The sequence below is a fragment of the Cupressus sempervirens genome, chromosome 10, assembly GCF_028749045.1.
Source record: "Cupressus sempervirens isolate cs-2001-9-10 chromosome 10, ASM2874904v1, whole genome shotgun sequence".
NCBI lineage: Eukaryota > Viridiplantae > Streptophyta > Pinopsida > Cupressales > Cupressaceae > Cupressus > Cupressus sempervirens.
In genome coordinates, this window is record NC_143127.1 from 266,334,093 (window position 1) to 266,358,958 (window position 24,866).

At 34.4% G+C, this 24,866-nt stretch overlaps 1 pseudogene; it reads left to right on the forward strand.

The window, feature by feature from the left end:
- The first annotated feature begins 6,465 nt into the window (after positions 1-6,465).
- On the forward strand, positions 6,466-23,850 carry LOC149533661 (receptor-like protein 4; annotated as a pseudogene).
- Positions 23,851-24,866: the final 1,016 nt, after the last annotated feature.

Consider the following 24,866-nt stretch of genomic DNA (forward strand, 5'->3'; position numbering starts at 1 on the left):
GCTAAGTAATGAGTTGAGATATATAATTGAATTGCAGTTAGCTTGGACCAATTGACATGAATAAGTACAACTCTGGTTTAAAAGCTTTATTAGGCTTTGAAGGGATTCCCTTCCAATCTCACAAGATAATTAAAAAGAAATGACATAAATGTGCTTCAAGTAAAGATTAAACCTTAACGGCATGGAACTAGTCCAATCACTTGCCACCAACTACCTTCTATGCTGGTCTTTGTGATCTTGCAGCTAAAGATAATTGAGGTGGACTGTAACTCACAACCTGCATGCCATTAAAATATAAAACAATGGACACTTGATAACCTACTTCTTTATGTTACTTGTCATGATTAGCTTGAATTATTGCAAAACTTGGTTCTAATATATATATATATATATATGATTTAAACTTTTGACAGAATATAGGCAGTGATTGTTTTAAATCGTTTAAGAACTTTTTTTCAGTTTACAAACTAGAAGTTCTTTAACCCCTAGCTTGAATCCTTCAAGTTGGAAATATAAAATTCTCTTTTGAATCTTCATGCAAGAATGCTCTCTTGACATCTATTTTCTTCACTTCAATTTTAAATCCATTGCTATAGATAACATTCTAGAAGAATTGAATTCAGCTACAAAAGAGAAAATATCACTAAATTCTACTATTTCTACCTAGGAATAACTTTTTCGCACTAAACATTCTTCATATCTTGTCATTTCTATCCTTCACACTTGTAGTGAAACCAATCATAAATATATTATACTAAACTTGCATGCTAGCATTTCAAAGTATTTGAGGTTGATACAATGTATAAGGTATGAATCCAAGGTATGTTGCCCTTTCCCATACAACATACTCTTACAAAGAAGTGGTTAAAAAAAATCCTTGATATGCAGACCAAGCTTGTGTTATAAAAATAGTTATGCTTGTTATACATTTCAATTAAGCTACAATTGAAAGGAAGAAAACAAAACAATACACAAGTCGCAAATACATGAGAAATGCATTTACACGAGAATTCTTCATAGGAAAAACACCCACTAGCAAAAGGAAATTCGCAATCATACTATTCAAGAAAGTACGTCTAGTGTCTCTTCACCACACACTTTCACTTTATAGATTAACATTGTATAGTCTCCAATCAAGAATTTATGCATTTAATATTTAACTATAGACAACAATATGTGACAATTCCAACCTTGACATCTACCTTTCTTTTTGGATGTGGTAAAATCTCCTCACCATTGAGGAATTTCCCTTCTATAGGGATAACTCAGCTTATTCTTTTTAACTCGAATTGAAAGCTAAATAGGATCTAATGCTTATGAAGATCAATGGAAAGGCCCAACTCTCTTTTATAAGCTCTCTTGTACTATCTTTTCATATCATCAAATTATTTAGATTATTATGATAAATAAAATAATATTAGATGAAATCTTATTTGGAATAGAAATATGACACCATGGGAAATAGTTATGGGCCAAATGGTTATTTGAACTTATAAGAAAAATAGTGACAACTACACATTTATATCTAGAAGAGGATTGAATCAATATAGGCAATATTTTCATTTTATTAAACCTTATTGATAATAACAATATAAATAATTGATAACAAAAAGCACATACAAGGGAGAACATAAATTACATGGAAACCCTTTCAAGAGAAAAACATGTTGAAGGATGACTTGGATCTATTGTGCAAATCTTGTTAGCATGAATCTCGATGATATTCCTATGGAGGAGTATCCCAACATTGCTGGAGCACTTGAGAGATTGTTACAGTGGTTACATGTTGCATAAAGACTGTGTTTGTCATTGATGTCAACATATTGTTTATCTTGTGAAGACTAATCGAGTAGAAGACATAGATAGAGACCGTACAATTCAAGGATTGAAGATGAGATCAAACAAAGTTGAGGACATGTTCTACAAAGTGTCCTGATGATGTGGCTAAGTGTGCATGCAGAAAGTCAAAGACTGGTAACAATTATTCAAGACTTATGGAAGACAGTTTATAGACAGAGTTCCTGAGAAATGGTTTCTGGTAATCAAGTTATATCTCCTAACATGGATACAATCAAGTTATGCATAGTTAGACAGAGGTAGAAGACATCTTGATGATGACATCAGTGAGTGTACGAAGTCTGAGGTTGCACATGTGAAAGACTTGTAAAGATTGTGAGTTGATAGTGTTATATAATTATGAAAAGATATGATGTAGCATGTATTGTTTTATCTTAATGAGGTCCTATTGTAATTTTAAATTGGGAAAGCCTCAAGGCCAACTCAATGAATTATTTTGAGGACTTGGTATAAAGAAAACAAAATTTTCTTGTGATTGAAAAGTGAGCAAGTGTTGTGTAAAAGTAAGAAAGTGAATTGTAAGTGCAAGTTACATGCAAGTAAGCGATCTAAGGGATTATTGTGATGTGAGTTTGTAAATTTGGTATCAAGATCTGAGAAGTACTTGGTGTAGTAGAGTCATAGTTAATGAGCACATTTATTATATTTGGCAGAGAATGCTAGTGGACAGTTGATCAATTACTATTGTTTTGAAAGGAATAATATAGAGGCCAGTTGGACACTAAGTTTGGTGGTCTTGCCCCTGAAGTTGTTTGGATAGTGGGTCCTTTTGTCTTCCACAACTCTAATAGGGTTGGAATCTTGTCACAAGGATTCAAAGTCTCCTAATAGGGACCAATATGTACTAAATGCATTTCATTGGTTCCTAACAAAGTCCATCCTCTTTCAAGGAACTTATATATTGGTACATCATTTTGTGGGTACCATCCCCACTAGGGTTTTCCCTTTGATCAAGGGTTTCCCTAGTTAACATATCTGGTGTTATTGTGTATGTTTATCTTCTTATAGTTTTTGTTTATATTAGTCACATATTTGAGAATTAATAAGGTTAGTAAAAGTTGTATTGATCAGATAATTGATCCCCCCTCCCTCTTAGTTATCTTGGTGGACTTTACTTTCTAACAATTGGTATTAGAACCCTAGGTCCATGAAGGAAAAGCTTATCAACTTAAGGAGATCAATGACGGGTCATTTTAGAAACACTTTGTCAGCTCTTCCTAAAAATTGAGCACAGTCAAATCTTTGAGGTTATCTAGTAAAATTTGGAAAGCTTTGGAACCTACTTTTGAAGGTGATAAACATGCTAAAAGGATTATACTACAAAATTGGATATCTATTTCAAGAAGCTAAAATTATGGAAGATGAATTTGTAATAAGTTATATTGGAAGAATATTAGAAATTGCTACAGGAATCAAGGCTTGTAAAGGAACTAAAGAAGAAGATGAGATCATAAGGAAAATCTTGAGAACTTTGACATCACCATTCAAGCAGACAATACAGATTATTGAGCAAGTGATACCTTGTAATGAGAAGTTCTCTAGAGAGACTCTTCTTGGAAGATTGGAAGCAACATAAATAAGTTTGAAACAATATGGATATTTTCCTAGAGTAGAGGCTACCTTTAGCGCACTGAGTGTTCGACCTACCCTATCTATGAGTGCAAGCACCAGTGGAGATTATGCTAGTAGCAGTAGATCAAGATCTAAAGAAGACATACAAATTGAAGAAGGATTTTCCCTACTTGTGAGAAGAGAACCAGATGGTAAGAAAACCTTTAAATGATAGGCTTGTGATGAATTTGGTCATTATGCTTCTAAATGTCTTAAAAGAATAAGTGCAAAAAGAGTTTCAAGTCTAGAAAGCCTAGAGAATGTTTGTATGCAAATGATGATGATAAACTTGTTTTGAGAAAAAGTGATAATGAGTGAGGATTTTTTGCTCTAAAAGAAGGAAGTCTTGAATAATAAGTTAGAGAAGAAAGAGTCTTAGTGTCACAAGTTGAGAAGAAAGTTGATTGGATCATAGATAGTAGTTGTTCACATCATATGACTAGTGATATGAATAAATTTGTTGAGTTTTGTTGTGGTCTCACAACACAAGCCCCATTGAGTCACAAAATGGGGACCCCCTAGTTTCAAAATCCTCTTAGAGAATCTAGTTCAGTGCCTCGGTCATCTAGGACCTCCTCTAGGTCTAGGTCAATCCTTAATCCTCGGTCGGATGGTATCAGGTAGTAATGAGGGGTCACAAAATTCATTTATGGCTTCTAAAGTGTGCACATGCAAATGTGTGCTAAGTGCGCATATGCACACTCACCTCCATCCGAAGATGCACACATGCGCACTTGCACATGTGCACCCTCAGAGCTGGACAACTTTGGAGGTGCACATTAGACGTCTGGGCCTATATATACCCCTACCCCCCTTTGTCTTCCTCACTTGTTCTCTGCGCTCCTCTACCTTCGCTGCACCTTCACACTTATCAAACATTTGCAACTCCACATCTCCAAGGCTTCTACCTTTCAAAAGGTAAAAGCACCACCTGTTGAGGTGCAAACATGAGCACATGCACACCCTCAATAGGTGTGCATATGCACACCAAAAAAAATAAAGTTCCCCTTATTAACACAAGACTCTTCATTTCACATGTGTGTAGTTGCGCACATGTGTACCTTGTGCAAGTGCGCAACTGCACACTTTGTGTTAAAGATGCCACATAATAGTGCATATGAGCAAGTGTGCCAGGTGTGCATGTGCACATATCTCATTAGAGGGGATTTTGGTCTTTTTCTCCTATTTTCGGTTAGTTTCTTGTTAGTCTAGGACTTGTTTGGGGATCATTATAGCTTTACAACATCAGAATACTAACATTTCTCCCTTTTGTGTAGATATAATGGTCTTGTTCTCATCCTCCATGACAGAAAAGATGGCACCAAAGATGATAGCTTTCAAGTATCAAGGAGCACTGAAGAAATCTCAGTTCCAAGATAAACAAACTGAGATCTGAGACACTGAATTGGGGCACATTGACTGGAACATCTTTCTCACCCTATGCAACAAACCTAAAGAGAGGTAGGCCATGGTGTTGGCTCTGATTCAAAGTGGGTTGGTGAACATGGCTTCTCACCAACATTGGTTCAATCATTCGAACTAATCATGACCTTAGCTCATCACTATGTATCAGAAGAGAAGGTGGTCAAGAGTGTGACCTTGGACCTCAAGCCTCAAAACATTAAAAAGGTCTTCCATCTTCCATGGGCCGATCAATACCTTCAAGTCACCTATGAGGACACAAACAGATGGTGCAGGGAGAATGAGACGGAGGCCAAAGAGTTGGTACAATCAAATTACTTAATTGATAGGGCACCCTTGGTTAGAAGAGTTGGAAAGGTTGACATGACATGTGGGTATATGATAGATGGCATTGGCTACTCAATTGTTCTCTTGAGTAGAGACATGGGTCTTCTCGCAACAAGTCACCTAGAGACATGGATGGTACATTTCATTGAAACCATCAGAATAGACAAGATGCCTATTGACTGGGCTACAATCCTAAGTGATAACTTGGATGAGCAATTGATTTTGGTGAAGAATGACCCTGCTTCTATATGACCTCATATATGGTATATCTATTAGTGATAAGAACTATAGATTATTCAAGACTGTATAGAAAGGGAAGCATGTAAGATGCAAATTCTTGGCCTTATGTCATGTACCCACAACTAGTAAAGAAGAAGCTCTCACTACAAAGTGTGGAATATAGGGTGGTTAATGATGGTTTTATATTTTCCATCATTAGATTTATTGAGGGAGACTATGCAAAGAGGATGTCAGTAGAAGATGCAACATAGATAACACAAGTTAGTGCAAATTACATACAATTCAAGATATTCACCTATATCTAGGTAGTTGGTACTCTCTTATGCCCAAAGAAGCTTCTGTGATATCCATTGGATAGGCTTATATAATTGGAGATAACAAGACAACTAGCCTCTACGTATGATAGGGTTAGGAAGCAACAAAAGAAGACTTGGGTATGGCCAATCACCATCGGGGCCTTTGAGGTGAAGCAGAAGCATGACATTGCTACATTCTATTTAGAGTGGGATTAGTACCCTCTGAAGGAATACCAAGCACCTCGCTCATATTTTGATAACATTGGGATGGTACAACACTTGGTGGGTAAGAAGTTCATGGTAGAAGAGACACTAGAGGATCACTAAATGAGTGTAGTAGATGACTACAATGTCCGCATGAGGGACCATTGTAGAATGAGTCTACAATTGGCTAAAAATGGTATCAAACATGGAGATACCCCTCAAAGCATGGGACAAGGATGTCCCAGAGATATTAGATCCCTTGTATAATAGGGACAAAATTTATGTAAGACCCATTATGAATGTAGAAATTGGGTTGGAAGAGAATGATGATATTAATCATTGAGGCCAACATGTAGTTGAGCTAACAAGAGAATGGATTAGGAAACCTTTCCTAATGGATCCAATTCCTCAAGCCCCACCTCTTCAGGCTATAGCTTGACTCAAGAAAGGAAAAAGAAAAATAGTCACCATACCAACCTACCCTTCCAAACCACTAGTGAGGCCAAAGATGGTACACCAGCATGAGCAAGAGTTTGAGTATTTTGAGGCACCAAAGGGTAAGGGTAAGAAGAGAAAGGGAGCTCCTATAAGAAGAGAGCAAGAGGAAGAGGGTCAAGAAGAACTAACTACTCAAGAAAAACAAGCCTAACCTGAGAAAAAACATGCTCAACAAGGTTGAGGAAGTAGTCCCACCACCACAACCTCCTCATGATACAAAAGTCTCCCTGTTATTGTCCAAAAGAGCTAGAATATAAATGATGGTGGTAGGTGTAAAGAGGAGGACACTTAAGAAAAAGAGAACTCCCTCACCATAAGTGCTAGAAGCCATCACTAAAGTGGAAAATGAGGAGAAAGGGAAATAGATAGAGTTTGTACCTTTGAATAAGATGACTCACTCAACTATTGTGGCTGAAGAAGAGAGGAGAAGATGTTTGACTTAGATGCCACCTTTTGTCTCGTAAGAACCTATCTAGGTTGAGACCTTAGAAGACAAGCAACAAAAGTGGATTGTAGAAATGGAAGGCGAGGGAAAAAATGTATTTGACCTCTTGGATTTTGACTTCATTCCTGAGGGTACTAAGATGGTGGGAGATAGAATACGAGATACTCCTCAAAATGAGCCATTAGGAGAAGATTGGGATCAACTACCTCCTCTACCACAAGGACCTCTTAGCATTCCTCCTCTACTAGCACAAGATATGTCAGAAATAAAGGATCAAGGATTAGTTGCCCTACCTCCCTGAATAGTTGAACTAGAGAGTCAAACTCTAGAGGAAGGAGATTATGTGCAGTTACATACTGATGAAGTATTCGAGGAAGGACATATTATGGAAGAAAGGAAACAACCTTCTCCTAATACAAAGGCTAGGTCCCTAGCTCAACATGACATAGAAGCTCACTTTGAAGTTTTTCTTTGACACGAGAAGACTGTGATAGGAGTGATATAGGAAAGGAACCTGCATTAGAGCCTACTTCTTCAATACAATACATGTCACCAATGGGGACAAATATATCATGGCTTGAGAAAGAGGTCATATTCAAATAGAAGAGACAAATGAAATTAACAATAGAAGAAGGCATGGAAGAGCTAATAAAGGTGATTAAGAAAGTTGAGCCACCTAATGGTGATGCGAGAACACTTGCCTTCATAATGAAGAATCAGGATCAAGACCTTTTGGCACATATCACAATTCCATCTCCCCATGTGGACACAAAAGAGTTGACTCCTAAAGATTATCAGATGAAGGAGGTTATACTAGGAAAAGCCATGATGGATACTACAAAAGTCTTGATTACCAAATGCCTCAAACAAGTGTTTTCACACCTTGAAAATGATGAGTTAGAGCTCTTAATGTTGTGAAAATATAATTAATTGTTGATTGATACTTGAATGAAGTGGTAGGTCCAATAGACCTGGTGAATCCTAAAATTTCTCTAGGAGCTACACTGGAAAGAAAGGAGACATGATTACAAATGGATTCATTTTTGGATGCTTGCTAGAGGTGGCATCATAATTTTGACGAAAGGGGAGTACAAATAATACAAGGTAATTTGAACCATCTGCACAACATCCAAACTAATGCCGATAAATTGGTCACCATTATAAACCAAGATTTTGGGCTAATGGATGAAGTGTGTACCTAGGCCAATGATTTGCAAACACTCAAATATATTAAAGGGAAAAGCTACTAGATGCTAATAGAGATATACTTGATAGAGGAGATAGATAAGTTATATGATTGGATAGAGAAGATATATTCTAGGAATAAAGTCATGGAAGGACTACACAAAGATATTCAATAGATAAAGAATAAGACTCGAGAGTAATTTTTGGAAGCGGATAAATACTACAACACCGCTAGCCTTGAGATTTTTGAACATGAGTCAAATACTAAAATTTCCTTAGTGCAAACATTAGTTAAACAATTTAGGGATACATTTGAAAAAACTTCATCAAAAGATGATGTTAGACAAGCTTTCAAAATAGAAGAAGCATTATTGGAACTAGATTCTAAGTTGGAGGATTTTTTTGATACAAGGATTGAAGTGAGAAACTACTGACAAGTAGTTCAAAATAAATATGAGTCATTAGATTTATTGGAGGCTAAGGAAGTAGAAGAGATATTAGAGAAATTAAAAAACAAGCATCCAAATATCATTTTGGTATAAAGGGGAAGAAAATCCAGATGTTGGAAATCAAGTTTTGACACTTTGAAGAATTTTTGGATTTTTGGGTCCTTTCACCAAAGTGCACTTTTCAAAGTGTGCTTTTTGAAGGTAAGTTTTTTCAAAGGTGTGCTTTTCCAAGAGGTGTGCTAACAATTTTGAAGAAGCAGTGCACCAATAGTTAATTGCCAGTTGCTATTTTAGAGCATTCCATGCATTAGGAACACATTTTGATGATAGTTCAACTCCCAAGGATACAAAGAAAAGGCCGAGATTCCATTTTTAGAGCTCTCAGTGACTCCTAGATCATCTCATGGCTTATATCTTCTTATATTCTTTTTCTTTTATTATTTTAAGTCATGTGAAGGCTCATGCACCCATTAATTGATATAAACAAGGGTGAAGACCTACATAGCACCATTTAGAGAGCTAGTTTGTATGTAATTAGCTTTGTTTTATTAGCTTTTTAGCATAAGTTTGCACTAGAAGAGATCTCACTCCTAACACAAAATGAGGAGAGGATTTCTTTTAAATACATGGATGCAATATGTGCTCCAAACTATTATTTTTGATGCAATAATATATGCTATTGGTGCTCTCATTCTAAGTGTAGTAAATCTTGTTAGAGTGTGTTATTTTTTGTGGATGCATGTTCATGAATAATAATGGAGCTAATGGTTTTATTGCATCGTTATAATTGTGCGATCTTTTAATTCTAGTGTGTGTCTTATGTTAACGAATTCCACTATTGTGATGAATTGGAGAAATGATCACTATTGTTCTTGCATAGCGTCTTGTCTCATGTGAGTGCACTTTTTGTGGCCTCGTGATTGATGACATGTGTAACATTTTTCAGTTATAATTAAAGTTCCCATCAGTGATTGTATTAGTGGAGTTGAGGAAGCACTACTCCTAATTTCATTGGTCTCCTACTAGATCATTTTGATAATTTAATTCGCAGACGTGTTGTTACTTTGGCTTATGTCTATTAGGAATTTTGCTTTCAGTAATTTTCTTCAAATCTCTTGTTACTCTATCTTTTTTATTTGATTGTCAAATACTTGGTTCAAATAAGAATTCATATAGTTGCATTGATTAGAAATTGCATTCATCATAAAACGAAAAATACAAAAATATATCTTTTGTGGTTAATTTCAGAAAAGTTGTGCAGATTGGTGGGTACCAACAAGGGCCTCCTTCTAAACATTCACATTTATCTTCAATTGAGTTACCCAACAGGTTGACAAATAGTGATCTAGAACTTTGGAGTTGGTCATTGATCAACTTTTTAAGAGAGAGATTCAAAAGTATTTATGCCATTAAGCATCGTGCAAAGCAACCATGCAACAAGTTCAACAACTATGATGGAGGAACTGTTAGAGTTGCGAACAATGTAACTTGTCATATTAAGGGAATAATATCTATTACTCTTGATGGTAAAACTAACACATATGATATTTTTTTAATTAATGGACTGAAACATTATCTTCTAAGTGTTGGATAGTTTATTGACAAGGGATATCAATTACAGTTCACAAAGAAGACATGTATCATCAAGGATAAGAATGGTAAGATGATTTGTACTAGCACAAGATCAAGAGGTATTTCTTTTCAAATGATTCCTACATAGATGACATGCTTAGTTGCTAAAGTTGATAACAAGTAGTTGTGGCATAAAAGGTTTTGTCATATAAATTTTGATAATATTGTGAAAGTGAGCAGTACACTTGCTATTAGGGATTTTCCTAAAATTGTGAAGCCTACTAAAGTTGTATGCAAAGAAAATATTATGGGTAAATAGAAGAAAAACTCTTTTCCTAGCAAGAAGTTCATGACAACAACAAAGTTGGAGATTGTTCTTACATATTTGAGTGGTCCTACAAGGACAAGAGTATTCTAGGGTGAAGAGTATTCTAGAGTGAAGAGTATTCTAGGGTGAAAGGTACTTTATGATTCTTTTTGATGATTTTACTAGGATGATGTGGGTAGAATTTATTAAAGAAAGTTTGAATCATTTAAGAAGTTGAAGGTGTTTAAGAACAGAGTTGAAAATGAATCTGGATTAAATATTACATGTTTAAGATCCGATAGAGGTGGAGATTTTACCTTGAATGAGTTTACAAGAATTTGTGATATGAATGCTATTAAGAGACAAATTTCAACCCTTAAAACACTTTCAAAGAATGTTATAGCTGAGAGAAGAAATGGGTCTATAATAGAAGCAATAAGAGCTATGATGTTTGAAAATGATGTATCAAAGACATTCTAGAGAAAAGAAGTTAATACAATAGTGTATACAATGCATATCGTGTAGATTAGAAAAGGTACAAACAAGACTCCTTATGATATGGTTTGGACATGCACCATTAGTGAAGTATTTTAGAATTTTTGGATGCAAGTGTTACATCAAGAGAGATGATAATATCAATAAATTTTATTCAAGAAGCAATGAAGGTATGTTCCTTGGTTATTCATTGAAAAGAAAAACTTATAGATGTTTTAATCAGAGAACTAAGACAATTGTTGAGAGCACAAATGTGAAAGTGGATGAGAAGTTTGAAATTCAAGAAAGGATACTTGATTAATGGTTCTGATGAAGAAGATAATCCTAAGGCTAACCAAGAAAATATTGAATTATTTTATGAAACTAACAATGATTTTTTAGAATGAGATCCAAGTTATGGAATAGAGATAGGAACCAAGATATGAACTTAGAGGAGAAGTAAGAGTTGAGACAATGACACCTAATAAAAAATTGACAAAGAATCACCCTACTAAAAAAATTATTGGAAGTAAAGACAGAGGAGTTATGAAAATAAATAGGGTACATGAAGAGATATGTTTGATTTCTCATGTAAAGCCAAAAAGTTTAGATGAAGCTAGAAAAGATGACTTTTGGATTCAACCTATGAGAGATGAGTTAGATAAGATTGAGAAGAATGGTACATGGGAATTAGTTCCTAGAATTAAGGAAAAAAAACATTATAGAAACTAAATGGGTTTTCAGAAATAAAATGAATGAACAAGGTTAGGTTGTGAGAAACAAAACAAGGCTGGTATGCAAAGGATATTCATAGCAAGAATGTATAGATTATGAGGAGACATTTGCACTAGTTGCCATAATTGAAGCAATAATAATGTTTTTGATTAGGAAAATAGGTTTTACAGGGATCCTGAAACCCAAAGTTTTACAGCATAAAACAACTTAAAGCAGAAAAGACAAAAAAAAAGCTGCCTCAAAAGGTCAGAAACAAAAAGGCCCGAAGCTTGAGAAACAAAGGCTAGGAATAGAGCTTGGCGAGCAGACTAGTGTCCCTTCTTTTCCATTGCTTGCAGGGTTTCTGTAGCATCACTTTCCTTCTGGTTGGCCTCTTCCTCCTGGATCGTGGGGAGGAAATGCATCTGGTCCCTCTGACTTTCCTGGATTCCAGTCTCTTTCTGAGGATCCTCTCGGTTGGTTCCATTCTCTGTACTCTGCTCCACATTCCCCACAAGATCGGCATTGGTCAGATAGTCCCCCAGATTAAAAATGTTTTCATTCAAGGTATGGAGGGTATCCACAATCTATTTAGTCACAACCTGGTGGACAGAATCTAGCCTTTGGACCTTCTGCTCGAGCCGAGCGATTCTGTCCTCCTGATTGTCTCTAGGGTCCTGGCTTTTGTCTTTTTCCTGGCTGCCCACCTAGTCTTTACTGCCTCTGGCCTCATGATCCTTGACATCCCCCCTGTTGTTGGTCTGGTTGGACTTGTCCTTCAGAGTCTCAATTTCCTGAAAAAGCCACTTAATGGAGCGGAAATTGTCAATCAGGCTGTTCTTTGCATTGTTGAGAAAGTTGAAACCCATTTCATGAACATTGTCAGAGAGAACCATAAGAGTCGGGTCAAGGAGCTCATCATAGTGGGTGCTACTGTCGAGATCCCCCAACACCTGGATTTTAGCAAGTTCTCTAACAATGCCCATACTGACACTATCCATATTGAAATGTCTCCCAACTCTTCTCTTATTTTTCCTGATGGCCTCCCCTGTCTTTTCAACCATAGTTTCTATCATCTCTTTTGGGGGCAAAATGGGGACCTCCAGGGGGGAGGTGGGCACAGTAGGGCTGGGGGGCAAATCAATGTTATCATTGAGATGATCATGGGTTGGGGTCTGGTCCAATTTTCTTTTCTTGGGGTTATCCTGGGTTACCAAGGGGGTCACCTCCTTCTTGTCATTATCTTTCTCCTTGTCGTCTTCCAACTCACTTTCCTTCTCTGCCACCGAATCCACCTCCTCTGACTTCGTATCTGACTCATCACTAGCAATAATAATGTTTCTGGCTTATGTGGCTAACAATAAATTCAAAGTGTATCAGATGAATATGAAGTCAGTATTTTTGAATGGAGAACTTGAAGAAGAAGTTTATATTGAGCAACCTAAAGGATAATAATAAAAAATTGAAACCCTTCAATTATTACAAGCCCTTAGCCAAAAATCATATCACATATCAAAGATTTCCTTTTACATCTCATCTATATAATTCAAAAACATTAGAAACCCCTATCTATCATTCCCCTTTTCCTCTAAAAATTACAAACACAAAAATAAGAAATGATTTTGTCAATATTATACGCTACTTATTTCTTGATTCAAAAACCTTGAGTACAATAAAAAAGTTTAAAACCCTTCAATCATTACAAACCCGTAATCGAGAATCATATTAGATTTCAAAGATTCCCTTTTACATTTCATCTATATAATTTGAAACCATTAGAAACCCTTGTTTATCATTCCTCTTTTCCTTTAAACATTTCCTACATTTCTATTAAAGGTGGAAGGAAATCCTTTAAAAATTTGACATTCTAACAATGAAAAACAATGATATTAGTAAGCCCTTAGAAGAACCATTTGAAAATTTAGCAAATTACACAACATAAACAAATGACTAAAAACCCTCCAAGCACTCACTAAATAAAAACCCTTCAATCATTATAAGCACATACAAAATCCTATCTTTTTGCTGAAACCTATAAGACACTTCAAGTTATTACTAGACATTGTACACTTTCTCTTTACCCTTTTCCTAAATTAATACTTTCTTTCACATTACATACAATCATTTCATGATGAAACCTCAAAGATATAAAATAGAAATTGTAGGATAATCATGGAAACACTAAGTGAACGATAAATAAGAGCAAAAGTAAACACAAAGAAAACCCCATAAAGCTCATGAAACCTACAAGATACTACACTATATCTTTTGATAAATGACATTCTATGATTTTATTGACGCTATACATTTTTCCTTTACCATATTCTCAAATAATTGCTTTCTCTCACAATACATGCAATCATTTCACGGGAAAACTCCAAAGACATACAATGAAAACTGTAGGATAAGAATGGAAACACTAAGTTAATGATAATTAAAAATGAGATAATATTACTTTGTGAGTTCTCACCTTAAATGTCGAAGAACAACAAGGTTGTGTGAAATGGGAGAGATAGAGGTGGCAAGAAGCTTTGGCGGGAGCTCTATGAATGACTTCTATAGGACAAAAATGAACTGGTTTATGGTAAATTTTCCTTTATAAATAGGTTAACCACGGGTGGTAACACAATCATTTGTGAATGGTAATATATGCCATCATGTACACTAATTGGGTCAGTCATGGTTAAGTTAGAGTCATGGTGGGGTGTAATAACATGAGGTTTTGATTTCCTTTGGGGGCAATTTGTTTTAATTAAAATGACCCCATTGCCACCTTTTCTACCAAGTGCACAGTTTCACATTATAAAGTGAACATTCATTGACACAAAAGCAACTAGTTATTGGATTAATTGTTGATTTTTTTAAGTTTAAAAGAGAACAATAATTAGAGGGTTATGGTGGTGGATCCTGGGCGAATGCTTTTTTTGGCCACTTTTAGACCACCTCACTCTCTATGGATTCTATATAGAGTTCCACAAATGCAGGATAGCTCAAAGGTTATCTTTAAGCTCTTCACTCACCTACAAAGCTTCACTGGAAAAATTGGCAAATTTCAACATATGGTTTAGGAACTGTAGGTGCATGAAGTTAGCTTGGGCAGCTACTAGGTTGTTTTCCCTAGTTATACAAGAAATGATGATATTCTAAACAAAATAGATGAGAATCCATTTGCATTAATCACTTGTGAGGTCAAAAGGGTGATTGAATTTTTTGAAAATGGCAATGGACTTCAAATGAAGTTTTTGAAGGTGTAATTTGTATAGATAGCCATTATATTTTTTATTAAACACTTAACATCTAAGATCAACACGATTAAAGATTGCAAGCCCATGATTCATTTTCAGGTGGTATCTTTTGGTTTCTAATCTTAGAAAAAATCCTGATGTCTACCAACTTTTGCAAGCTTCATTTCATTCTACTAATCTATTTTTCTCTAAATTGTATAAAAATGTCTTTTAGTTTTTAAAATTTAGAGGAAAACTTTGAAGCATGAAAAAAATAATTATGATATGGTGTCTACTATGTCAAAGAGCATAAAAAAGTACAAAGACAAAGCATACACATACAATTGCCAACACCATAATCAAACAAAGAATTACTAGGCATAATTGCTTCAGTATTTGACTAAAAATGCTGTCCATCTTCCCTAAAATAGAAATAACAATTCTTTTTACTGAATTTTTATTAAAGATAAATAGTGTAAAAGAAAGGGCAGGTCAAGATTTTAATGGTATTATAAAAATTACGGTATTATGAAAATCTAAGGAATTGTTTATTCAAAATAATAAATCAAATCAAAAATTCATATGAATTCTTATAGACTTAATCAATAGATTTTCAAATACAAAATATAACTAAAATGATATTTAGATGAATAAGTTCTTCATATCTCCCATCTTCAAGTCTACTATCCCATTTCCTTTCCACTCATTCATAAAACCTCCATCCATCATTAAAAAATCTCCACTTCTTACCCTAGTGATTTAGGAATGAGAAACTTGCTTAAATGACCTTAAAGTCTATAATAATTCTACCCTTGTGCCCCACCCTCATAATTATGCCCTAAGCATCCAAGTACACTTTTCAAGAGTGTTACATACTTTTATAAATTAAACCATACTTGTAATCTTTGTACAAGAACATTAATCAAGTGGATGTGACTCATCATGATTTTTACTCTATCTATTAATGATTAACCTAATCATTTTTGCAAATCAAACTATTTTTGTGGGTGTATAGGATGTAGTGTTTTTTCAAATAGTACTTATAGAAAAATTTATATTTAGCACACATAAAATAAGTTCAAGTATATCTAGAAACATCATCAATCAATAAGATGCAATTATACTAGATATTGGTTTTGCTAATTTATGCTCATTGATTTATTTTAAAGTGTATTTTGAAACATAATTATCTATAAGAACAAGTTATTAAAACTTACATAAAAATGTCAAATCTCATTAAAATGTTGATTTCAATGTCTCATCTTAACAAAAATGAGGGATGCACTTTTCTGATATCACTCTTGTATAAATCACTAGTACTTTAATCATACAAAATATTGTATTACAAGTTATCTAATGTCTTTTTTTATTTGTCCATTTTTTTCTAAACTAATATTTGAAATTTCTCCTATATAAGAGATGATTTGGTGAGGGATTATTGGCACCTAAGTTAAATGTGTTTCCCAATGATTTACCTCTGAAACTAGAGGTGGGAAGTAATAAGATGTGGGTAGATTTTAGACCCAACCACATGTTAGTATACTAGGGGGGTGAATCAATATACTTACTGGGTTAACCTTTTTCCTTTTAAAACATACTCAACACTTGCTAATGAGTTACTATGGGCTAAAAATCAACTAGTTAGGGCCAAGAAAAAAACATTCTCTTGAAAGTAGCAACACATAACTCAAAATCTATCTCACAGAAACCCAGCTAGGGTTAAAAACATGGTGTGTAAGCCAATCCTCACAAATTTGCACTCTTTTGAAGTGTGCCTATTGAAGACCTTATCCCTATTAAAAGATTACCATGATACTATATGGTGCCACCCTATTAACGGATTTGACAGAGACCTATCAATATCTTACCCCATTAGGAGAATCCTGGTGAAAGGACTTTGGAACACAAGTTAATGTGTCACCCTATTAAGTGATTTATACAAAGAATCTACTAAGATTCACCCTCATCAAGTATTTACTATTGCAAAGATAACTAAACAATAGTAAAGTGATCTAATAGTTTATCTACATAACTTAGCTTGGTGTACATCTCAAATTTATTGTTGGAATACTTTAGAATAACTAAGAGGGGGGGTGAATCAATTATCCAAGGTCCAAATGTACAGATAAAACTTTTTAGTACTTAACAAATACGTCTGCATTGATCATCCAATATCTCAAACCTTAGTTTATTAGTATCCTACGTCAAATGAACTTTGCAAAAATGTAAACATGAAATACCAAAAAATCAATCACACATTTTGACAAAATGATTTAATGTGGAAACCCAATTTGGGGAAAACCACCAATAACATGCTACCAATTTTTACTCTTCTGAAGTGAGCTCTTTTAGGAGCCAACCCTATTAAATGTTACAATGCACACTATTAAATGTGACTTTGATTAAAGGATTTCAATCACCATATTAGGAGTCAACCTTGTAAGAGGACTTTAGAACATTCCATTAGAATGTCAGCCTATTAAAGCATTTACTCATGACTGTTAGGTCAACCTTAATCCAAAGGATTTATCCAGACTAATGTAGTTCTTAGAAAGTAATAGTAGGAATTGATCTAATAACAAAAGAACTCACTTGCATATTATAAATCTCTCATTTAGTCCTTCATTCTACTTGGAAATCATTCCCCTTTATCTCTGATAGCTTGTTCAACCTTCAATCCTTAGCCTCCTTAAGCCTTCATGCTTATTATGCCAACTAGAGGTTCATCCCTTTGGCCACCAAATGAAGCAACACCTCTAGACTCCTTGCCTACATTTGGTTCACATTCTAACACTTTTCTTCTGGCCTGTTATCTCCTTATATAAAGAATTTCAATATTTTGCTACTTCACCACAATTGTCCATCTTAGGGTTAGGTTAGCTTTATCAAATCTACCTGCTTTTCCATTTTATTCCCTTCTAGAAACTTCTCTTACAATCCTCTTCAAATTCATCTTCAAATGATTTATCTTAAATTTTGTGCCACCAGATCATCATACTTATCTTCAACATGCTTCACATAATTCAAGAAATCAACTTTGTTGGCTCAGATTTGACAAATCTTCGATCAAACTCTTAATACAGCCACTTGGCAAAAAATGGTTGTTTTCTTGGCAATAACTATCTTTTGATGCTTGATCAACACTAGGTGTCTTAGTATACACTAAGTCTTACTGGTGCTCAACACATACTAAACTTTCTTCACTCGACACATACTGAACTTTCTCGATCACAACTAACTTTTTGCTCGGCCTAAACTAAGTTACTCAACCTCCACTATTTTCTTGGTCAGGCTTGGCATACACATTTATTTACTTAGTCTTATTCTTGTCTTTGCTCAAGTATCCTTTCATTGTAGCCTTAAGTATATAATCAATAAACTATATCATCAAAGTCTTCGTCTTAGTGCCCCTTTTATATGCCATATAACTCAACCTTTCTCTAGGTACTATTGTTATCCTTTCTTTTCAAATCCTCTTCATCAATCAATCAAATGATAGCATTCAGACCAAATTAGAAATTCTCTCATCAACAAGTAGTAGTTTTGACATCAATGACAAAATAATGAGTGTTCCATGATATTTCTATACTTCAACAATCTTCTTTTTCAAAAATCTCCCTCTTTGGCATTGATGGAAAACCAATACCAACAACAATACCAAAAAGAAACTTAATACCTTGTGTTGAAATCTCTCCCTCTACCAGTATTTGTCCTCCTCCTATATAGGCTATAGTCTCTCTTCTTCTTCACTCTCTCCCTCCCTCTCCCTGTTCCCGATCTTCTTTCTTTTCTGGTACTAATCTCCCTCTTTTTTTACAATGCTATATTTCTCCCTGTATATTCTCCCTCTTTGACAAAAATGACAAAGACTTGCCATATTTACATGTAGATATCAACAATTTAGGTTCTCCCTTTTTCACCTTGCATGTGACTCTTTTATTTCAGGTTCTTCCTTAGTTCAGGCAATTCTAAAGCATGCCATTCAACTCCATTGATGCAAGGCACTACTCTTGCTTCTTAAGTAGATTTGGATATGAGTATCACCCCCAACTTACCTCTAATATATTCATTTGCATCCTTAGGTAGAACCTTTGTGAATATATTAGCTATCTATTCCTTTGTATTCACATATTCCATTCTCACTTCTTTTTCTTGAACCAACTCTCTCAAGTAATGATACTTGATTGCAATGTGCTTTGTCTTTGTATGCATCACAGGGTTCTTAGATATGTTTATAGCACTTGTATTGTCATAGTAGATCACTAGTATATTTGACCCCATTTTTTGACCAATATTGGTCAAAATTTCTAATCAGGTTGGTCAAAATTTCGCCAACCAATTGGTTGAAGTTTTTCTCTTCGAAATTTTGACCAACTTATTGGTTGGTCAAAATTTTAACCAATCCATTGGTTGAAAACTTTCTATAGCCCTGGTGCAATTTCTACCAAGCATTGGTCAAAATTTCAACCAATGCTTGGTCGAAAACTACCAGGCATTAGTTGAAGTTTTGACCAATGTTTGGTAGAAAACTTCTAGGCATTGGTTGAAATTTTGACCAATGCTTGGTAAAAAACTTCCAAGCATTGGTCGAAAACTTCTAGGCATTGGTCAAAATTTTGACCAATGCTAGGTAGGAAACTGCCAAGCATTGGTTGATTTTTTTTTAAGGCATTCTATAAAATAGTTCACATGCCTTGCCAATGGTTTGACATTTTGCATGCATCCTCCACTCTCTCATCCTGATGATGGATTATAGAGAGTGATTTGAAACAACGATGCTTAAAAACACACACACAATCAAATCCAAAATGAACTTCCATTACAAATGGATTGTGGAAATATGATATTGTTAATTTTGCATGCATGTGTACCAGGACAATCACAACTTAAACATATATATAATAGTTATATATATGTTTGAGTTGTGATTGTCCTGGTAGACATGCATGCAAAATTAACAATATCATATTTCCACAATCCATTTGTAATGGAAGTTCATTTTGGATTTGATTGTGTGTGGTTTTTAGCATCATCATTTTAGATCACTCTCTGTAATCCATCATTAGCTAGATGAGAGAGTGCAGGATGCATGCAAAATGTCAAATCATGGGTAAGGCATGTGACTTGTTTTATAGAATGCCTCAAAGAAGCTAAGAATATTGAAATACTTACAAGGGTGTGAGGCACTTCATATTTGTTGATTGCACAGTATGGTTTAAGAACTCCTCCTCACTGATTAACTTGCACCACAGATCGACAATCTTCATCTTTGTTGTAGGATCCTATCCCCTATGTGAGCATTGAACATTATTTATTTAAGGGCTATGGATTGGGAAATTCTTCAATGTTTGAAAATTAGGCATAGCATTGCATGATTTCTTAAAGAAAATAAATGCTAAAGAAAGATAAAAAATGGATTAGAGACACAAATTGATGCTTTTAAAATAAGTTAGCCACTGGATTTGACAAAAAATATGAAATAAATTGTACTTTAGAACCAAAATTATATTGAAGATGCATCATTTCTTTGATTCTAGTCATTTTATTATTAGGATATATTCTTGAACTGTCTTGATTAGTAATTTCACAATGCTTTAGAAATGAATAGGAGTTTCAGTGATATATTTGTAATACAAACTATAAAATAGATGATCAAATCAATTATACAACAAAGATCATTATGTATCAATAAGATTTTCATTTACAAAAAATAGATTTATAGAAGACATCAAAAGATGATCATGGAAATGATTCAATTACATAGAAATACTTATCCAAGGTCTTTTGAAGAAGCTACGAACAAATATACATATAATCTTTACTACCTTTCTTTAAGAAATGTCTGTCTATAGGTAATTTTATAATTTGTAATCACACATCATGAACTTTAGGCCTCTCCTCTAGACTGATTTCTGAGGTCCTATTGGGTCCAGTAAAAATGGCTAGATTTCAAACATTAAATACAGGTAGATCCTGAAGCTCCTAGAAATTAGTACTTCAGTTAGATAATTTTGGTCTTTTGATTTTTCTTTAAGGATGCATATACATTTCAGTAAGGTAAATTAACTAAAGAAACCATTTAACTCTCACTATTATCTACAATGTATTCAACACACTATTTATGATTGCATACTAGCCATATATAACAAAATATATAGTTTATGCTTCTATAACTTTCTATAATCTTCACCGTGATCAAATTATTCATACCTATCAAATCATTTCTTCACTCTTCCATTGTGCATCAATATCAAAAGGATCGGCATTAAGAAGTGCTTGCCACATACAAAGCCCTTATAGAATTAGAAAAGAAAAAAAAGGCAGTACCTTAAACAAGAAAAACTCTGTATGTCTCAAGATGAAGGTTAGAATTAATATAAGTATTGATTACATATTGCTACACATTTTAATTAAATATCAAAATCAAAAGAGGATTTTTCATGAGAAAAAAAATTCTTCAACAAACAAAGAAACAAAAAATCAGTATCCTATTTAAGAAATAACATCACTTATTTAATTCATCTACAAGAATACATGAACACTTGAAATGAATTCATTAAGCACAATAAGCACTACCATGGAAAATCTAAATGCCAAAGCGAGCAAAGAATTAACTTTTCCAATAGGAAAACCTTCATTCAAACAAGCACAATCTAGATGTTCAAAACCATAAGTAGAATGTGCAAGGTCAATAAAGAATAAAAAATTCACTTACTAATTCTTCCTGTTGTATACATTGTTGCTACAACCTTTCTTGATGGCATCTTCTAAGAATGTTTTGAAAAGCATCTAAGTTATCCCCGAGAATAGCCTCTATGAATTCTAGATCTTTCTGCAATATTTTGAAGTTAAAATGGAAACTGAAAAGATAAAATTTCTTTCGAAATGCAATGCAAGGAAGGCTCTGGGACTTAACTTCCCACTTCATAGCTGCTTCCAACTATAAATTAGAGATCAATAACATTTTCCTTAACAAAATACCATACACAAACCAAAGAATACAAAATCTCTATGCAGCTCATGTAGTATGTGCATAGCCTCTTAGGATTTAACTTTCAAGTGGCAAGATTTTAGAAATGGCATTATAGGTTGAATGAAAATGCCTCCAAACTGGCCCAAATGAGAACACTTATGTTAGTTCTTTGTGATAAGTCCAACACTAGAAACACCATTTAAAAAGTGTTGAATTCAACAAGAAGAAGAAACCAAGTGTAGCTTTACATTATTCAAAGACCTTACAAAAATTGATTTGCAATAATTTTAAGCCTCTTGATCAAATAAACATATAGTAATTTATTTATGGAAGGAAAATTTATCTTGAAATAAATGTTAATTAGACAAATCCATGAAAGCCAAAAAATGATTACCAAATGTGGGGCAGTAAACTAGCCCAAAAACTACTAAGTTCAACACTGCATGAGAAAATTGTGAAAATAATAATTAAGTTTGATTCATATCTACAATCATGAAATTATATTCAAAATCAATATAGTTTGAGCATAACAGCTACTAACAGTAATAGAGAAAAACTATAAGGCATCAATTATAGACAGGCTAGACTACAAAATACACAACCTATTTAGAAGACCTCAAACCACAAAAGGAATCCAATGACGACCCAACTTCAACTACCTTCATCCTCCATATCAATTGAGAAGAAACATTGCCCAAATTTTCTTAAAATTTAAAATATCCCTGGCTTCTTCTCATGAATAGTCATCCATTGTGGAAAGGATGGAGGACTACAACTACTAGTTTAAAGTACACATTTTTGCGTTCATGAGGAAGGGACAAATCACACTTAAATTCATCAAAGATTGTTAAGTAATGGGCATGGACTGCTAATTTCCACATTACCTATTGATCCAATTTTATATAAGCCATGTGCACTCCATAGGGGAAGTCTTCTTCAGTCAAAGATCACCCTGGTTAGATGAAACTGCCAAGTTTGCTTCTTATTTAGATTGTTTTACTTCTACAAAAGATGGTGAAGTTACAGTATGCCTATATAGAATTGCTGCATATGCCCCTAGTTTCAGGTCATTTGAAATCATTAGGTAACTTCATTGTCTTATGATTCATCCTCAATTGGTAAGCATGTAATCTTGGTGAATTGTTGCCACCTGACATGTGGCTCTTGGTCCTGGCTTTAAGAATGATATATATAATTTTGGGTGTGCTTTAAAATCGAACATCAATGGTGTTAATAGCCTCAATGAAAGCAAGGTGTTGTCAACCGAGAATCTAATAAAGAGTACAAATCAAGCTTGTGATTATTTCTCAGCTCATTTGCATCAAACTCCTCTTACATTGACTTCTAATGTAGACTATGAGTATGTTGATACAAGGTTGCACTATAGGCTTTGGTTTCTCACCTTGCAAAAATTGATTCAGGTATTACTATTTTTGGGAAGCAAGTGTTTGACATTATTTTCAATGGCATCAATTTACACCGGATAGATATCTTCAAGGGAGTAGGAAGTTTCACAACATTTCATTGGCAGCAGACTGCTCACAACTTTACCAAACCAAGAATGAGCATAATGTTAGCACCTCTTATTGGAACTCCAATCAGTGGTCTTGATAACTATGCATTGATTCCAATGGATTTCACAACTTAAACATCAGAAGTTTTAACTATGAAATCATTGAAAGAATCTTTTCAAAATCTTGATTGAATGTGATGTAATGGAGATCCATGTGCTCCTTCTACATGGAATGTATGGCATTAATAAAGATAGCTCTGCTCTTGTTATAACATGCTTTGTTCTTGGGAGTTAAGGTTTAAAGATTTAGATTTTCATTAGTGAGAAAATCACCACTTTCTCGACCTTGATAAGCCTAAACTTGAGCTCTTACAGTTTGAAAGGTAGTAATTTTTTGGAGCTTGGACATGTATCTCTTAGAAAATGGGATTTGTCGAATAAACATAGGCATGATTCTAAACAATCTAGGCTTTTGACAACTTCAACTAGCATTACTTAATGGCAATGGGATGGAAGGACGAGTCCCTGAGGCTTTGTAGATCATTTAATGATGGATCCATCATCTCACAACACACTAGACCAATTAATCTTAAAACATTGCATGATTTTTGTTTTAGTAGTTCCAGGCATATCAATGCATGAATAAATGAAAATGGCTATATTAAAAGGCATTTCAAACAACTAGTTATTCCCTCTATGTAATTCGGTGTGAAAAGTAGGAAATGATGATTATAGAGGTGCACTCCATAATGAGTAGGGTTTGTGTCATGGTAAGGGCTTAGTCATTGTAGTCAAATTTATTGTAGTACACCTTAGGAAAGTCCCCCTTGGTCAAACAATGCCAAAAGAGGAGGTCCTACCCTCCTCATTAATTGGTCCTAAAGGGCGCTACTTGGTCACAATGTGATAGGTTTTGGCCCTAAGTTTGACATCCCCCAGCACTCAAGAAGAGACCTACCTTGAGAGATTTGGTACAAATGCCCTCAACCCTCCTCGGGTTATTGCCAAAAAAACCCCACTCTAGTTCTAGAAAAATAAAAATAAAATCACTTTTAGGCCATCCCATTATTGAAAAGAAACCACTTTTTATTTCCTAAATTTTTTATAGTAATATTTAATATTTGAGAATGTTTTAAAGTAATATTTTATAGAATAGCTTTTGTACACAATTGTCTAATATATGCTTGTGTATGTGATCAAGCTAGCGTGTAATTCTCCACTTTTTTCTCTCTTAAAGTTGATTAGGAGAAGTGTGCAAAAAAAAAGCATTTAGTTCACTAAAAATCCTCTATATTTCATAGTTTCTTCAATCTGCCAAGTGTTTGCCAAATCAAGGTGCTGACTTTAAGTCTAGTTTCAAACTCAGCATGCCACATATGTTCTACAGTCAAATCTAGCAAGTATGATACTAACTAATTTTTCGTGGGGATTACACATGTTTCAAACTCGTATCTAAACTTTAATCTTATTATACTAGTTATTTATTTCCTTTTTTCATTTAATTTAGGATGGGAGGATAAAGTGCTGGTTGTTGGAGGGGGATAATGCTTGGTCA